Raw genomic sequence first — 18,124 nt, forward strand, 5'->3', positions numbered from 1 at the left:
TTTATTCTCATTGCTATTACCTACTTACTCCTACCTTCACACAAAAAACAAAAATACACACACTGCTAGCAAAGTTCTCTGTGCAGATACAGTACAAACAGTTCTGTAACACAGTGTCTGACCTCCCACGGATTTTGACTCCTGCGGACCACAAGTCTATATCTGGTAAAGCCCCACGGGGTGGAGCTTAATTTTCTATGTAAAGCATGGAGTCAGGGCTGTAAATGTTGAACGCTAAATATCTGAAAGTATGCAGCATAATTCAGCTGGGTTTTATGCTTGTTTACTGTGTCTAAGTTCATGCTGCTGGGTAGTTACTTTTATTGTTGTTTTAGGAGGTGCATGCTTCTGAATGAGGTCAGTCCTGACCGAGGATACCACAATTGTTCAGCCCTCCAGAGTAACAGCAAAACGTTACATTATGTTGCCAGCTCAGTGTCCGCTTTTAAGGCTGTTCTTGTGTCTGACATTATATAGGGGATCAAAAAGTTCAAACCACTTTCATATGGTTCTGCTAATCAGGCTTCTTCTGTATTTTCTGTGGTCATTTTTGTAAAGATATTTTTATATAGCTTCAATAACAAATGATACCTTTTGCTATATCATGAATTACTAATATAATTTATTTGCTACCCTATATCTTGTGCCTTTAATAAATAAAAATCTCATACTGAGTGACAAAAGTAAGACAGCATCCAATCACCTTCCTCTTCATCATCCTCAGGTGGAGAAGGAACCATGGTACCCGGCCCGGTGGGCAGGATGCCGGGACTAGCTGTGGTCTTCCGTTTCTCTCTCTCAGTCTCACTTTCCAAACTCACCACCTCATACAGTGTGTCAGAGGCAGGACTCTTACGCTCCTTACGCTCCATCTGAGGAGAGATGCATTGAGAAGACGTCAGATAAAGTGTGTTAAGAAACTGCAGGTCACAGCTGATATTTAGAGCAATTCACCATCGCTTGCATTGATTCAATCATGGATGGGAAACTGTGCCATGACTTGACATACCTGTCGTAGTTTAAGGTAGAAGGTCTCAGTGTAGTTACGCTTGCTGAAGGGCCAGAACAGCCTGTCATTTGGGGAGCACACTCTGACCCTCGTCTCCAGCAGAAAACGGACCGGCTCCTCAACCTCTGTAATCACCAGGTCCACCGCTGTCGTCATGTACATGAATTTATCTAGAAAAACAAAGAAAAAACAGCTAAAATGTTATCCCTAAGTGACTCGTTCTCTTCAGTTCATGACCCCACCTATAACAAATACATATTTAAACTGAAAATTATTTACGAGAACAACTGAGTGACAATGAACAATGAATTAGACTTTTTGTGTTTGAATGTGGATGTAGCATGAACGGCATGAGGCACAAAGATGGAACAAAGACAGAGCCTGGGTCTATTAGTGTGGCTGTCTGTGATTCATCATCAATTTTCCAGCAATATTTATTTGCAGTCTGCTCAAATATTGTAGCTTATGTGTTCTATGCAACATTATTTTTTAACAGCAAAGTACAGTTGCCATTCTTATTTAGTGCAGCTATAATTTTGCTCTTTCACAGCTTGAGTCGAGGATTTGTGCAACCAGAGGAAAGTGTTTGGACATGTGTCAAACATTAGTGGGAAAACACAAGTCAATAAACAACCAACTAGCCTAAGGAAATAATAACTGTAAACTCATTTCTATTTGAATTTTCGACAGATGTTTGGCTGTTACCTTTGGGCGTTTCCTCATTTACAGCCTGGAACTGAGGCGTGTTGGGGTTCCAACTTCCTGTGATGATGTATGACTTCCCGTCGGAGAGAGCTCTTTCCCATTGACTCCTGTAGGGGGCGCGAGTGAGAAGAAGTTAGCAAACACACACAACTGCACGACAGCGCACACATACACATGAAAACAGTCCCCCACCAGGTCTAGCAGGTGCATGTCGCTGTTCTTGACATTTTTCCCTGGGCTGAGCAAGAGACCGAAACACCTGGAGAGGAAACATACAAGAAAGCACACATCAATAAACATGAAAATACATACGCAGAATGAAAACTAATAGAATTACGTAAGAAAAAAGGGAGAGGGAATAAAGAACAGAGCAAGAGCGCGAACCAGATGCAGAACAATAAATCTCCCTATAAAGTAAAACCAGTTTTTAACCATCACATGTGACTGCAAATAGCTTCCTGGACTAATCCTCTAACACAGACCAGAACATGGAGAATATTAAACACAGCACTTCAATCCTTACCTTCTCTGGGTTCATCAAACAATAACAAACCACCATGAAAAAAAGTGAAGGAATGTTTACATTTCAACAGATTTATTAAACCGTGGAAAATAAGGGAGCCTCAGCGACAGACTCACATCAATCACCATCTCACAAATGTGCCGGAACACTTAAAACCTGACATGGGCTGAGCCGACGTGCGGATGTAAAGATGTTTGCCGGTGTGTGTTTATCAAATATATCTGAGTGATTCCTTTCTCATGAATGTCTGGTCGTCATTTAGGCAGACACATCTCAACCGCAGCAAATTGAGTAAATGCATGACAGATTCTCTCCTTAAATATTTTCCTTTTACAGGACAATTCCAGAGTGACAAAAAAATGACATCCTCTGTTCCCTCAGTTGGTTACATTAATCTAGATTGTTCCTGCGTGCTTTTATCATGTTTAGAGATATGGCTGTCGTTGTACTGCAGAATAAATCTTCTGAAAGTAGTGCTGCCTACATACCAAACGATTCTCTTGGTATATGAAACTTCAAAAGGGCACTAAACATAAGGACCCAGCAGCCTGTTTAAATGAACCCTAATACACTAAGGCCCCGTGTCCACCAAAGCGTTTCTTGCCAGCTGAAAACAGCCACCTGCTCTTCTGAAAACGCCTAGCTGGGAACGCTATGGTGCGTTTTGGAGGCGCAGTGGGTTTTTTTCAAGATGCTGTGGTTGCTATGATACATAATTTCCATGGAGGCAATGTGCTGCAAGTAGGGTAGGCTACTTAATTTTATTGAATGTAAAAATGTCACCACAAAGTATGTAGGCCTACTTGCTCTGGCCCTTGCTCTGAATAAAGAGAAGGCTGAAACATGAGTGCACATGGATTCATGCGATTTTGCGGGCGAGGAAAAGCCTTGGCGAGTAGGCACACCGTTTCGTTCAAGATCGGATGTGCTCGGTGCGGTGTTTGTCCCGCCCCTCCTGCACTGTGATTGGACGGCTGGGTAAAAAGTGATAGTGACGAGCGCAGTGTTTTTCCCAAAGTTGAACATTTTTCAACTCTCAGTGACCAGAAAAAAAAACACTCAGTGCTCAAGACTCAGTGCTCAACACTCAGCGCTCCTGGAGTTTTTACCAGCTTGGAAAAACACAGCGCTCCCATTGGAATGAATTGAAAAAAAGACGCTGGCGTCAGAAAAAAACGCTTTGGTGGACACGCACCCTTACACTAAATAACAAAAATTGACATTAAGTGATGCTATGGCACTTTATAGTTTACTAGTGGATGCTACTCTTAAGCTTTTCTGAAGATGTCTTGTGTGTGTGCGCAATGAGTGTGTGACTGCATGTGCTTGTGTTTGTGCTTTATTTACCTCTCAATAGCCAGTTCCTTATTGGAGGTCTGCTGGACATAAATTACAATTTTCTTGTCCATTCCTGCACGCAGCTTGAAGCTCTGCTTGTCCTTGTCTTTTGCTACAGCACTGAACATGTGAAAACAAGAAACATAAACATTTTTTTATCAGCAAGAGAAAAACCCAGTGATACATTTGACAGTGAGCACAGTAAGGCAGATTTAAATATCATTTAAATATCATTAGACAGTAACTGAATTACATTAAAGACATTTTAGGTATTATTTGACCACAAGCTGACAAGACAGGTTGTTTAATTGATTAATTAATTATTAATAATTAATTGAATAATTTAATTGATTAATTAAACAACCAGTTTAATTATCCTGTTTAATTATCTGGACTGGAAAAGAAACAATAATCCTGCAGTTTACACACAAACTAGCACATCCAATTTAAGTCACTAGAGGGTTTCTTCAGCTGGACAACAAGATTACTCAGATGTATCACTAATCAGTCAATCAGCTCAGATCAGTCTGACTGAAAAAATGAAGTCAAGGAATAAAGCAAATTTAAAAACAACCAAAGTTGACCGAAGTGCTGAACAAAGTTCTACAGTTGAATAAATAACAATTAAACCAGATAAATTAAAACAGGCCAAACAACATTAATGACATATAGCAATACAATAGACAAAAAGGCACTTGCAAGACAGTTAAGCAAAGGTTCCCCTAAACAGACTCAAATGCCAAAGAATAAAAAATGAATGTTAAGATGAGACTTAAAATTCTCGATGGTGGGGGATGATCTGATAATCAGGGGTAGTTTATTACACAGTCTCGGGGGCACCACTGAAAAGGCACGATCATCTATTGTTTTCATACGACTGTGGAATGGCTAAAAGGGATTGTTTTGATGATCTGATGGGTGTAGAAGAATGACAAACCATTAGGAGTTCTGAAATATAAGAGCCAGTCCAGAAGACCAAGGCTCATGTTCATAATAGACCCATTTATCATAATAAAAGTGTGCGTAAGAGCCATTTTCAAACAGGAAAAGAACGAGCTTTGAGACAGGAACAGTAATCAACATTCTCCAAACCTTCACTGACACAAATTCCTGAGGAAACACTGAAGAAACCCTTAAGTAGAGTTTCTTGAGTTAAAAAAAAAAACATCAATCAATTTGAAATCTATTGCAAACATTTGGAACCTGCCATAGTTTCAGGCAGTGCTTAGATCACAAAAACTTTGTGAGCAGGGATTTAATGTGTCAGATCCAGCTTAGTCAACTACACTATCTGACTGAGTCATGGTTTTACAATGTAATGTCCTCTGACTACAGACAAACAGGCTTCTATATACAAAGATGATTTAAATATATTCTACTTTAATTTTTTTTTACAGATATCATTCTACATACATTATAGGGATGGGCTGATAGACTGACAGACATCATGATGTCGATCGTTATTGTAAAACCCCCACCCCATAGCAAATAAAAATCTCAAATGTTTACATTATACCACCCTGTGAAAGCAGGTTTTAACCACGAACATTTTTATTAATGTTTTTAAGTATGGTTTGCACCTGCCTCGGAATTCTCTTCTCCCCACACTCTGACACACACCTACACCTCAGGTAAACGCTCGGCTTGCCCCGCCTCTCTCTGTCTCTCTCCCCCCGTCTGCTCCATTTTCTCCATCATCAGTATGTTTTATAAAGTCGCCTAAAAGACAGAGAACTCATCTTTTTTCCGTATATTTTCACCCGTGATCTGTTATCACAGCAGCTGGTGAGCCGCACATCGGCATATTAATGACGTAGCCTATCAAACAACTGAAACAAACATCTGCACTCTGTGTGTTCACTGTTGTTTTACCTGGTCCGTGCTTAAAATATCCACCGCGACTTGAAACGTAAGTTAACAGTCTTCCAATTTCTTTTACCGAGTGAGAACACATGCACATTACATTTACATTTATTCATTTAGCGGACGCTTTTATCCAAAGCAACTTACAATTGCTATACATTTCAGAGGTCGCACGCCTCTGGAGCAACGAGGGTTAAGTGTCTTGTACAGGAACACAATGGTGGATGGGTCACAGTGGGGGATTGAATCCATTGCGCCATCACCCCACATAAGATGACTTCTGCCCCTCCATAGCTTATTCACAAGGGAAACAACAACAGTCTAGGAGTGCTTGCATGTGGGAGCTGTTTGCTTGGAAGTCAGCATCCTAAAAATAATCAACCAAGAGCTAATGAGGAGGAAATCTGTGCTGGCTAAAAATAACCCCTCGCATTTTTTATTTGGTCTTTTTTGTTTTGTTTTCCAAATAAGTCAAGTAAATATCTAGGGCTATTTGTGAACACACGCAAGTGACTCAGGGAAAACAAAATAAAGCAAAGGTCAAACAAGATGGGTTTGAATGCAGCAAACACAGGAACTTTCTGTTGTGTTCTCTAATCAACGTGAGAAAAAGAGTGAGATCGTAATTAATAGAAGTGGTCAAATTATCAGTCCACTGTGAGACAGGAAGGGCTCCCCAGTCCTTCTTTTTCCATCAGTGATTCTCTTTAGTGATATTTTTATTTACTAACATACCCAGGATGTATGCAGGATAATCGGTTGAGGATGGATGGATGGATGGATTTACTGACACATTCTTTTTGTATATGAATCAATAAGATGATGCTTCCCTCGTGAGTAGTATGAACCCCATAAGCTGTCAACACCGGAAAGGTTTGTGACTTTTGTAACTGGGTCATCCAAAAGTGTGCTTAATTTGAACAACACTCATTCCCCAGGTCTGCATGTCCCTGTTTTTAATGTGCATGACACGGGTAATTTGGTAAGATCCTCAGGACATTTGGTGGCCCTTTTCATTCAAAGCTCCTTACATATTTAGTTGGAATGGTGGCGCCGCCACAAATAAATGGTTACAGATGAAGATGTTCAAGGTTTCTATATATTTTTCACAATGACATACATTGTGAAAGACATTCATTAAGGGCTCGATTAGATGGTTAAAGCTGGTGTTTAATACAGAATGCGGACTGAACAGTATGCCCACATCTACAATACATGAAGATTATTTGTCTCTGACAAAAGCCACAATACACAGAAAAATGTTCCCTATGTTTCCTGACTTCTGTGACACTCCAAAGTATTTCAAGACATGGTATTACATATTCAGCTTTCAAAGCATACAAAACTGTGTAAGCATCATAAATGATGGTTTCAATCTCCCAACATTGAAATATATAAAGCGTGAATGTACGTCTCACCTGTAAGTACCCTTGCCATCATCCTCCTTGATTTCCAGGCTGACGGTGAAGGTAAACAAGTCACTGTCAGGGGTGAGTGGAGCGGGCTGCTGAGACGATAGAACTGCCTTCTTAGCTGACCGCCGAAACGCTGTGGCAAAGCTGTACAGTATCCTACTCACCTGCAGGAGAATGTGAAACACACACAAACACATTATCACAATAACCAAAATTAAGTCACTATAATTATAAATTATAATTAATTAATAACTATAAAACCAATCAAATGCAGAAAGTGCTTGAGTTAATGTTATTGACAGGTCATTTTGAAATAAAACAAGAGTACTCTTTTTTTCAACACATCAACTACTTTTCCGAGTGGAACTCATTCCCTCCAAGCTGCTATTAATTTGTGTTTGAACAGCCATTCACAACCTTAGTCTACTCACAGATGGTAGAAATTGCAACAGCACTTGAAATGAACACACCTCCCTCCCCCCTGGTACTTTAAGATATAGACACAGACAACATTGACAAGTCAGTTAGCTAATTAAAGTAGAAACCCATTAGAAGAGATAGACAGTTTGGTAAAATGCTGTAGTATGTTACTTGTTTTTTTGGCATTGGCAAGTTTAGCAGCTTCTGTAGCTGAATTGTTTTGTGGACCATTAAACAGAGTTTTGGAACCCAAAAATATCCACACCAGGCAAAGTAATCACTGAGCTATTAGTATTGATTAAAAACTCAATCAAACCTCTGCAGATCTGGTGTTGCCATTTTGTGCTATGGGGTAATAAAAACGCTTACCTAATGACCCACTCCTCTACTGACAGAAGACCCTCCAACCCATTAAGCATTTTGAGTTTTAATCAACATACTGACTCATACTTGCCTGTGAATTAGAGAGTGGAGGTATTGTTCCTATTAACATTAAACAGAGACAACTCCTTCCAGAGACTGCAGGGATCTGCTAAACCTCCAACCCCAAAGAGGAGCAAAGTTTGATCTGCCAAGTGTGGAAAACTGGGTGGTAAGGATTTATTTACATTCACAAAATGTAATTTTTCACTCACAAGACTTTTGATTTGGGTGCTTTACATTTAGTCAAGAAAAAAAGTATTTGAATTAATTTTTGATCATTGCTACACAGACATGTGTGTATGATAATAAACAGAGCGCTCCCCCAACTTGAGGCCCACAGCACAATGGTTTTGGATCATCTCTAATTCGGGTAAACAGCAGAGCTTGGGGGTTAGTGACTGAGAGATGGTGTGGGGAAACTGCTGTTATCAATAAATAACAATACTCGCTTTTTCAAGGCCAGAGCATGAAGCAGCTTCTAACCTCTCCAACACAAAGCCTTTGTTATGCTCTCTGTGCAGTAGACGGATGTTAGGGGGTTTATTTATTGAGAAACAATGGGGGACTGGATGTAAGAGTTGGGGAACAAGTAAAGTTAGATGGGGGTCACCCCCTGTATTGACGAAATTATGACAAATAACACAATAGAATAGTTGTTCTGTTCTAATCAATGCTAGAGTCAAATCGGAGTAGTTTCAAATGTCTGCCAATGGCCTTTTTATTCTCTGTGTGTGGTGTGAAGGAGTTCAATCTGGATGTGGAAGATACTGTACTGGAGAAGTATCAGTCCTGACAGGTAATTTAGGCTGATATTTGAGTGTTTCCCTTATAAGAAGAGAAACATTCTGCCTTTTTTTTGTTTTGTTGTGTTCTTCGGCCAAACTGTAACTTACAGTCAAGACAAAATAAGGTATTAAATGTTAATGTTAATAATGTATTAACATTTAGAAAAACTTGATTCCACAAAAGTTGTCAAACAAATGTTTTTCAATATCTAGGAAAGTTGTTTTATCACATTTATTTTATTTATAACAAGTTTTTATTTTGTTGTTGTTGTTGTACTGTCATCAAAATGTAACTGAAGTTGAAGTATTAACCATTCTTGTCTTTTTATGCAAATAAACTGTAGAGACAATGTTTAAATGTTACTGTTTTTACCCTCAGATTTCTTATGAAACGCAATTACATAAGTTGTTCAGGATTTGGAATCAGCCTTTATCAAAAAAAAGTGTGGCCTTTAAGGATCTGGAACTTGTTAGGTATTGTGTTAGATTGTTATTTTTTACTTCCCGTTCAGGATATTCTTACTTTTTTCTTACTTGGCAGCATCATCTTGCGTACTGACATGAAGCTTTGAGATATTTTTAACTGATGCCACGGCAACAATCTGGATTTATTTATCAGTGCCCAATTTGTTTTTGTTTCCCTAAACATGCGATTTAATGTGTTAGGAGCCCCAAATCGCTTGAGTGAAACTAATGTAATGAAGCCGTACTGGTTTGAATCAAACCGCACTAGATATACAACATCTCTGGACGGGAGCAGCAAGTTTATGGGAGGGAAGGGGAGGTGTCGGGTATTAAGACTCAGCAGGGCTCTGTATCAACACCAGAAAACTGGGAATTGTTAGAAACTAGCCTTGGGGCCTGACTAGGAGGTCTGGCACAAAGAAGGCAAAGTAGGACTGAGGAGGTGGTTTGCTTGAACAGTTCCATTCCAAAATCCACAAGTCTGTTTAGAAAAAGAAATTACGCAGAATCTCCAAAAAAGCATATGATTACAAAACAGTGATAACTTCAGTAGAAGAAGGATATTAATAGTTTCTTTTTTCCAAATTGTCTTATTTTTCAAATTCTGGGTAAAGAATGATTCATATAAACCACTAAACATAATTCAATGGGTTCAGAAACTGAAAAATGTTTACACAATGGAGCGAATGACGGTCTGCAGTTGTCTGTGGACACACCCCCCAACACCTCCCAATTTTTTTTTTCAATTATCAGGAGGTTTATTTGGGTATGGAATCACAACATTTATTTTTAAAAAGAGGAGAATTTGTAAATAAATGTGCATTTATTAAGTATGGCTATGGTGTCCAAAAACTATATTTCAAAATAAAGTGAAACTCCTTAATGAATAAATACAGTGGCTTAAGATGTCTTGGGAGTAATTTACAGTGGATTTGAGGCTACTGTGAGGAACATAACTAGAGCAACCAATGGGCTGACTCACTCCAGACTAACTGTGCAAATGAGATGCCAAAAAAAAAACTGGAGGCTTTGCAGATTGGTTTGTTGCTGTGGGTCTGGAAGGAAAAGAGGGGCGGGTGCAAGAGGAAGGAGGGAGGGAAGAGGGAGCCGAAGACAGAGATGTCCGGTTGCTAAGTAAAGAACTGCATTACTACTGGGAATTATCTCAGTATGTGTATGTGTACTATTGGATGGTAGGTTGATGTGGGACTGATAAAATACTGTCTGTACAGGGGCTCTTAGTGACATTGAAGGAGAGTGCTCCCACGAGGGAGAAATCAGTTCAGTGAACACTGAAGCAGCACTTTAACCCAGTTTCCTGAATGGATTCTCTTTTTTATTTCGGCTGAACCTACTGTATATAAGTAATGACACTTCCTCTCTCCTATAAGTTAGCTTGGGGCATTGCGTGTATTTGTGTTTGTGTATGGTGTACATGTGCATTGCAGCACAGCCTGCAGTGCATGAAATATTCACTTGGGGACCACTGAGGAAGCTCCCACATTGACACAGGGACCCAGAGGGACATGCCACAGGGAGATCAACAATTTAAGACAAGGTCAACCTGAATGCTGATGGCAATATCAGTGTGTACACATACAGTATATGTATATGAGTGGACAGAATAGATGTGTGTAGGGGTGGAGTGTCATGTTAATCAAAAAGAAAAGGATTTATAAGGGGAGCTTTTGCTCCCCCTTTAGTCGACTGTCTAAACAGCAGTTGCATTGTTTGTTACAGTTTTTTTTGTATGTGTGAGTTTGTGTTAACGCAGGGGTTCTCAACCTTTTGCAAGCTGGGCCCCCCCAAAGCTGGTTTATTTATTGGTTATTATTATTATTATTATTAATTATTATTATTAATCATCATCATCATCATCATCAGTACGCTTATCATTACTAGGGGCTATTGTTATAATTGGCAGTAGCACCAGACTACTTCTAATGTGAGCTTGCAGGCATTATTATTATTATAATGGAGTAGTAGTAGGCCTATTATCATTACTAGGCTATTGCTATAGCTATATATATATATTTCATGCAGAAATTTATACTACTATCTTTCAAATTAATCTTCAGAAAAAGTAGTTACACATAAAACAAACAGTAATCAATCTATTAATGATTAACTCCTCACCGCTTCTTGGATTTGGCAGCGGAACACGTGGATCCTGAAGATCTCAGCATTGTAGTGGCTCTCAGTGAAAGCAAAGCAGTCACTCTCAGGTGTTCCATCATGGCCTCGCACACAGAACAGAATCTTGTAGATTGGGTAGTTGGCAATCTCCGTACTGCCGTGGGGGTCCAGCAACCTTTTAGAACATGAATAAAAATGAATGAATAAAAATCTGATAGCTTACAAGTCACCTTTGCAAGATGAGATATGTTATGCATGTTTGGGTACTGTGTGTATGACATGTAACCGTTTCCATATACACACACGTAGGTAACAGTACACTGTAGAACTGGAACTAATAATCCATACAGGTGCTGGTCATATAATTAGAATATCATCAAAAAGTTGATTTATTTCAATAATTCCATTCAAAAAGTGAAACTTGGATATTATATTCATTCATTACACACAGACTGATATATTTCAAATGTTTATTTCATTTAATTGTGATGATTAAAACTGACAACTAATGAAAATCCCAAATTCAGTATCTCTGAAAATTAGAATATTACTTAAGACCAATACAAAAAAAGGATTTTTAGAAATGTTGGCCAACTGAAAAGTATGAACATGAAAAGTATGAGCATGTACAGCACTCAATACTTAGTTGGGGCTCCTTTTGCCTGAATTACTGCAGCAATGCGGCGTGGCATGGAGACGATCAGTCTGTGGCACTGCTCAGGTGTTAAGAGAGCCCAGGTTGCTCTGACAGTGGCCTTCAGCTCTTCTACATTGTTAGGGTTAAGGTCAGGCGAGTTTGCTGGCCAATTAAGAACAGGGATAACATGGACCTTAAACCAGGTACTGGTACCTTTGGCACTGCGTGCAGGTGCCAAGTCCTGTTGGGAAATTAAATCTGCATCTCCATAAAGTTGGTCAGCCGCAGGAAGCATGAAGTGCTCTAAAACTTCCTGTTGACCTTGGACCTCAGAAAACACAGTGGACCAACACCAGCAGATGACATGGCACCCCAAACCATCACTGACTGTGGAAACTTTACACTGGACTTCAAGCAACGTGGATTCTGTGCCTCTCCTCTCTTCCTCCAGACTCTGGGACAAAATTTACTTTCATCAGAGAACATAACTTTGGACCACTCAGCAGCAGTCCAATCCTTTTTGTCTTTAGCCCAGGCGAGACGCTTCTGACGCTGTGTCTCGTTCAAGAGTGGCTTGAAACAAGGAATGCGACAGCTGAAAGCCATGTCTTGCATAGGTCTGTGCGTGGTGGTTCTTGAAGCACTGACTTCAGCTGCAGTCCACTCTTTGTGAATCTCCCCCACATATTTGAATGGGTTTTGTTTCACAATCCTCTCCAGGGTGCGGTTATCCGTATTGCTTGTACACTTTTTTTCTACCACATCGTTTCCTTCCCTTCGCCTTTCTATTAATGTGCTTGGACACAGAGCTCTGTGAACAGCCAGCCTCTTTAGCAATGACCTTTTGTGTCTTGCCCTCCTTGTGCAAGGTGTCAGTGGTCGTCTTTTGGACAGCTGTCAAGTCAGCAGTCTTCACTATGATTGTGTAGCCTACAGAACTAGACTGAGAGACCATTTAAAGGCCTTTGCAGGTGTTTTGAGTTAATTAGCTGATTAGAGTGTGGCACCAGGTGTCTACAATATTGAAACTTTTCACAATATTCTAATTTTCTGAGTTACTGATTTTGGGGTTTTCATTAGTTGTCAGTTATATTCATCAAAATTAAAAGGAATGAACACTGGAAATATATCAGCCTGTGTGGAATGAATGTAAAAGTTTCACTTTTTGAATGGAATTACTGAAATAAATCAACTTTTTGATGATATTCTAATTATATGACCAGCAACTGTATGTTCCCCTTACCTGACAGTGCCTTCTGACACGCCTGGCACAGACAGTGTGACATCCAGGGGAACTTGGCACTGCCCTCTGAGGATACTCATCATACGGAGAGCCTCCACCTCACTGCGGGGGGCGTTGACTGAGGCACACCCCAGATACGTCAGCTGGCTGAACACAACGCTGTCCTCATCTGGGATGGGACTGCAAGGACTGCCCTCTGATGATGATTCATCTGCTGTAAGGGGGCAATGGATTGGGTGAGGAGTGGAAAGGAGTAGAGGAAAGGAAAGAAAAGCCAAATGATTTGATTATTTTATGACTCCTATTATGATCTTATGATGGTACATCAACATTATTCCTCTTTTGAGATGTCTTCTGCAAAGTAGAAATGAGGTGAAATGAGGTGAAGCACATCAGTGAAATGCATGCAAGAAATGCATAGAGGGGATAAGTAAATGAACAGAAAACGGCAAGAGTTCTCTGCTACAAAGATAGAAAGAGGCAATGAGGGAAGTGCAAAGATTTATGGTATTCTGTATGATTCAGACGTCTGGGTGTAATATTATGTCTTAGAAGATAAGAGCCATTGTGTCAGCTTCGAAAGACACAAAAAAAGGATAAGAAACGTCACATCATTGCTCACCTCGGTACGACCTCTCATTCAGCTCGCTCTCCTGAGCCGTCTGAACAGGAAGCACCATCTCCAACTTGGGTGGTGGTGCGCTCAGAGGGTCAGAGCCTGGTGGTACAGGTGAAGCTGTAGTGGGAAGAAGGCCATGGTCGCCCGCACCAAGGCTGTCCATTCCTGTTTCTGATCCGAGCCCAGTGTCAGCTACCGATGGGTCCATGAGGACATCCTCTAACTCCCTCTGGAGCTGCTGCTCACTTCCATTCCCCACAATCTGACACACACACACACACACACACACACACACACACACACACACACACACACACACACACACAGGAGTATAAACAAACACACACATACACACACACAGATAGAAACAGACATGAACACAACCACATCAAGGTGCAGGGACAAATAGAAGCAAAAAAAGCAACATATTTAAAAAAACTCAAGAACAAATACTTAAACAAAATAAAATCATTGATGTGATTACCATAACATATGGGTCAAATGTAAGCTAACCTTTAGGCCTACATCAACTACATTACAATTCTTTTCTCTTACACTTTGAAGAAATGCGCAGTGGGTAAATAAAGTGTGTATAAGGGGGGAAAGATGCCTTGTTTCATGTTGGTGGTCAGCGATATATCTTCATTAAACTTCATCCAATATTAGTGATTAGTAAGTATGTGAGTTTGAGTTGTGAAATACCTGCATCAAGACATTAGAAGAGCCATGCCAACACTAAGTATGTGAGCTTATTCCAAAACTAACAAATAAAAGTCCAAGAGCAAACCATGAAGTGCCACAAAAAGAGGCAATGCCCCCATTTTCTGCTTGCTGTGGCAACAGCCTGATGTTGGGTAAGAAATGGAAAGCAGACTTGAGCTGCAGAGGGCACTGCTGTTCTGAGCAATAAGGGATAGGTACAGACAAATCAGCCTTTGTGGTATATGTGATTATTGAATGGTGGAATATTCAAGAAGGCTCTCCATGTATAGACAGCCATAAATAATATTTGTGCCGTAGAGGCATATGATAATTTGTTCACTTCTCTTATACTCAAACAAGTACCTAAAGCAGGATGGATACTACAGTACAACTATAGTGTCAATAGGTCTAGTGCCATATAATGAAAAAAGATTATTATTTGAAGACTGATGTTGAGCAGCTCCAGTCAATTCTCTATTTAGGTTCAGACATCTGACATAACTGCACTACTACGCATTCAACTGTGGCGGGCCGTGTGATTTACAAGTAGATGCTAAATGCCTGGGCAGTTGTCAGGTACAACTGCAGCCCTATATGAGAGAATGTCTATCACTACCATCATCAAAACTTAAGAGGCTGGCTACGGGCATCACAGCAGCCGGCAAAAATACATAGTGCACAAATAATCACAGACAGAATCACCACGGAATCACAATCATAGAAATAGAGAAAAATAGGTACAAGCAAGAAAGAGGTCCAGAGAGAGAGAGAGAGAGAGAAAGATAGTGAGAGAAGAGACTGACCTTAAAGCTGACCCCTTCCTCAGAAATCACCTGCATAACAAACAACAAGTTTAGACACACTGACTCCTCTCTGACTGGATGGGCTGACTGGGAGGGAAATGTGCACGAGAGTGTGTTGGTGAAAAACCAATACATGATATCTGGATGACCAGGTGTCAGTAAATGGAGTGATTTCACCACTACAAACTGAGAACAGTGGGTGTGTGTGGGACAGCATACAGACGGCCGCCACTAGGCTGCACAAAACTGATACCACTGCTCGGTTTTCCTTTAACAGACTCTGTACTCATGAAATATGCGAAACCATATTCTCTCATATCCAAGCGCAGCAAATGACAGGGGAAAAAAGTGTATCTGCATCTTCCTATCAACTGAATATGCAACATCCTTGCTCTGCTGGCACCATCTTCTGGTACCTTTACAAATACAAATCAACAATTCCTTCCTCCACAAAGAAACACGGGTACAGTAATGACGTAAACTAACAGACACAGAATGAACAAGTGAGACAGCTACTTAAGTAAATTCTATAAAAAGAAATGTGATAACTAGGACACTGAAGGGGAAGAGAGGACAGGAGAGGAGAGGTGAGGAAAGGAACTTGAACCCCTTAGGCACACGTGGGATGGTGGCTGGTAGCTACAGGTCTTTCCTCAGGAAGTCTTGGTTCTCTTTATGGAGACACACCCGGGTAGTCACAAAACACCATTATTTTCCCTGACAATGAGTCCAAAGCACTCGCAGCTGCATCGCCACACTGTTTGTAAACTAATTTCTGCTGAGTGGTGCTAAGTGAAGCACTGAATTGAATCGCATAGGTCATACTGTATGTCAGACATACCAGGGTACGATAGCACATGCTTTATGCTGACTGACTGCAGATGGGACATGTTTTTTAGGTAGTATTCATCTTGCTGACACTGAATGACAAACATATGAGCTGGCTTGTCTTACACTTTCAGCTCGCACAAAAAAAAATGCTTGCTTGATTTGCAAGGATGACACCTTTCTTTTTCCACTAACCCATACTACTTCAATAATAGTGACATTTCACAGGGGAAGAACTCGGAAAATAAATGTAATTCTGAGAGCAAGTTCTTCACTAGAAACAAAGCCTGTGAAAACGTGCTCTCAATTTCTGTTGATGGGCACACGCTAACAAGGTTTTAACGGCTTCCTTAGCCATAAGAAGCAAATTAAAAGGGTAAAAAACACACACCTATAAACAACTATCAGAAGAAGGTAGAGTGAGAATGTAGAAAAAGCAAAACAATAAATTGTTAGCCTTATTGTTAGAGTGTGAGACTGCATTCTTTTTTTAAAAGATGGACCAGAGCTCTTGACATGTGAGTGATGAACACAACCTGGTAACAATGGACTATGTATGGACTGGGACACCTAACCTGCAAATTTAACAAGTTACACACTGACGACAAATACAGTAGGTATAGATAAAATAAACATCAAAATGTTTTGGTAATTCATACTGTGGGTCCTGAGATACTCTCCTAAGTCATTACTATTGCAAAAAAAGAGTGCAGACAGGAGGCAGCGCACTATGGCCTGTCATCCTACTGGTGTTCTGAAAAGAATTATTGCTTTACAGTATTATCAGTAGTGACTAGCCTATACTTGTGTTATTCATAGTAAGAAGCATCTTAGGAAAGAATTTATGCCCATGAGCTTGTTATCACTGAAAATCTCAATAGACCAGTGACACTGAACCTAAAGTCTGATTTGACCAGCACAGCTCTCTGAAGTCTCCCTTCTCTCCCTTGTGCTTCCATCCATACCTACACCCAACCAACCTTACCTTCAATCCTGTCTTTTCATCATCACTACCATTGTTAGTGGAGGAGGGTGTCTCGTCCCCTAGCCGGGACACAAGGACAAAGTCCTCACTGTTGAGAGTGGACACTGAGTCCGAAGACACGCTAATCTTCCCCACCGAGCCCTTGTCATCCATGGCTGCCGCTGTTAAACTCAGCCACGCTGCTCATGAATGGAAGACGGGAGGAGGAAGTGGTGGGAGATGATGAGCAAAATCACCTAGAAAAAGAAAAAAAATAAATAAAGAAAAGAAGCAAAAAACAGTCATGATGTGATGAAATCCATGAAAAGCATTGTTCAAGGCAACTGGAAACGCAGCTACTTAGAAACTTACCCCTAAAAAATGGTGAGGCCATTCATTATTCACTTTTAGAGGTCTTTTAAACACCTTAAGGAAACTGTGAGGCAGCTTTATAAAAGCCAGACAAAGGGAGCATAAAGAGAAAATAGAGGGTGCAAAAGGTTAAGCAAAGCTTAAGTCAAGAGAAAGTGGAGTAGAGGAAAACGGCATCTGTGGGTCATCTGAGGTCATCTGAGGAAATTGTGTCTATCTCAGCAGAATAAAAGGAGAGGTATTTGCAAAATAGCTTGATGCAATGTGAAGCCATGTTGATGCAAGTGTCACTTAGAAACAGAAACATGCATATGAAAGTGAAGAATTAAGCAACAAGCCAGCTTGTTCCTACAGCCACCCATCTGTCTCCTGTCAGTATTGTCCCTTACAAAAATTAAACTGTGGCCCCCCACCATCATCGCATTTGTCATATGCACCAGAAATACCTAAACGCACAAAAATGATGCACTGATTGTGCTAATTGCATTGCACGCACTCCTCAGTGCACAACTGTTCTCCCGGCCCGCAGCCACAACCACAAATAACCTAAGCTGAGATCCTGTGGGAATCATCATCTCATCCCTCGCTCTGCCTTTTACTCCAGCTCCCTCCATCAATGACATTTTAATATAGCATCATATTTCACACACAAGATAAATGCATACAATGAGCCATTAAAGACGACATTTTGTGTGATCAAGAAATGTTTGCAAATTCTTAAAAATCAATCAAGTATTTGTGAGGACAGTTAATGACAGGACAAAGGTCCTGGAAAGAAGAAGTAAGGTTTGGAACAGGTATAGGATCGCGAGAAAAAGGAATAAAGGAATGAATACTATTCACTTTTTACCTCTAACTGCAAAGTCAAAAATCC

At 40.3% G+C, this 18,124-nt stretch overlaps 1 pseudogene; it reads right to left on the bottom strand.

Moving 5' to 3' along the window:
* Positions 1-665: 665 nt before the first annotated feature.
* Positions 666-17,388, bottom strand: LOC119917676 (annotated as a pseudogene).
* Between the last annotated feature and the right edge of the window lie 736 nt (positions 17,389-18,124).

This window comes from Micropterus salmoides, unplaced genomic scaffold, assembly GCF_014851395.1.
Source record: "Micropterus salmoides isolate LMB-PRFRI ecotype aquatic unplaced genomic scaffold, ASM1485139v1 Ms_hic_scaffold_22, whole genome shotgun sequence".
Taxonomy (NCBI): domain Eukaryota; kingdom Metazoa; phylum Chordata; class Actinopteri; order Centrarchiformes; family Centrarchidae; genus Micropterus; species Micropterus salmoides.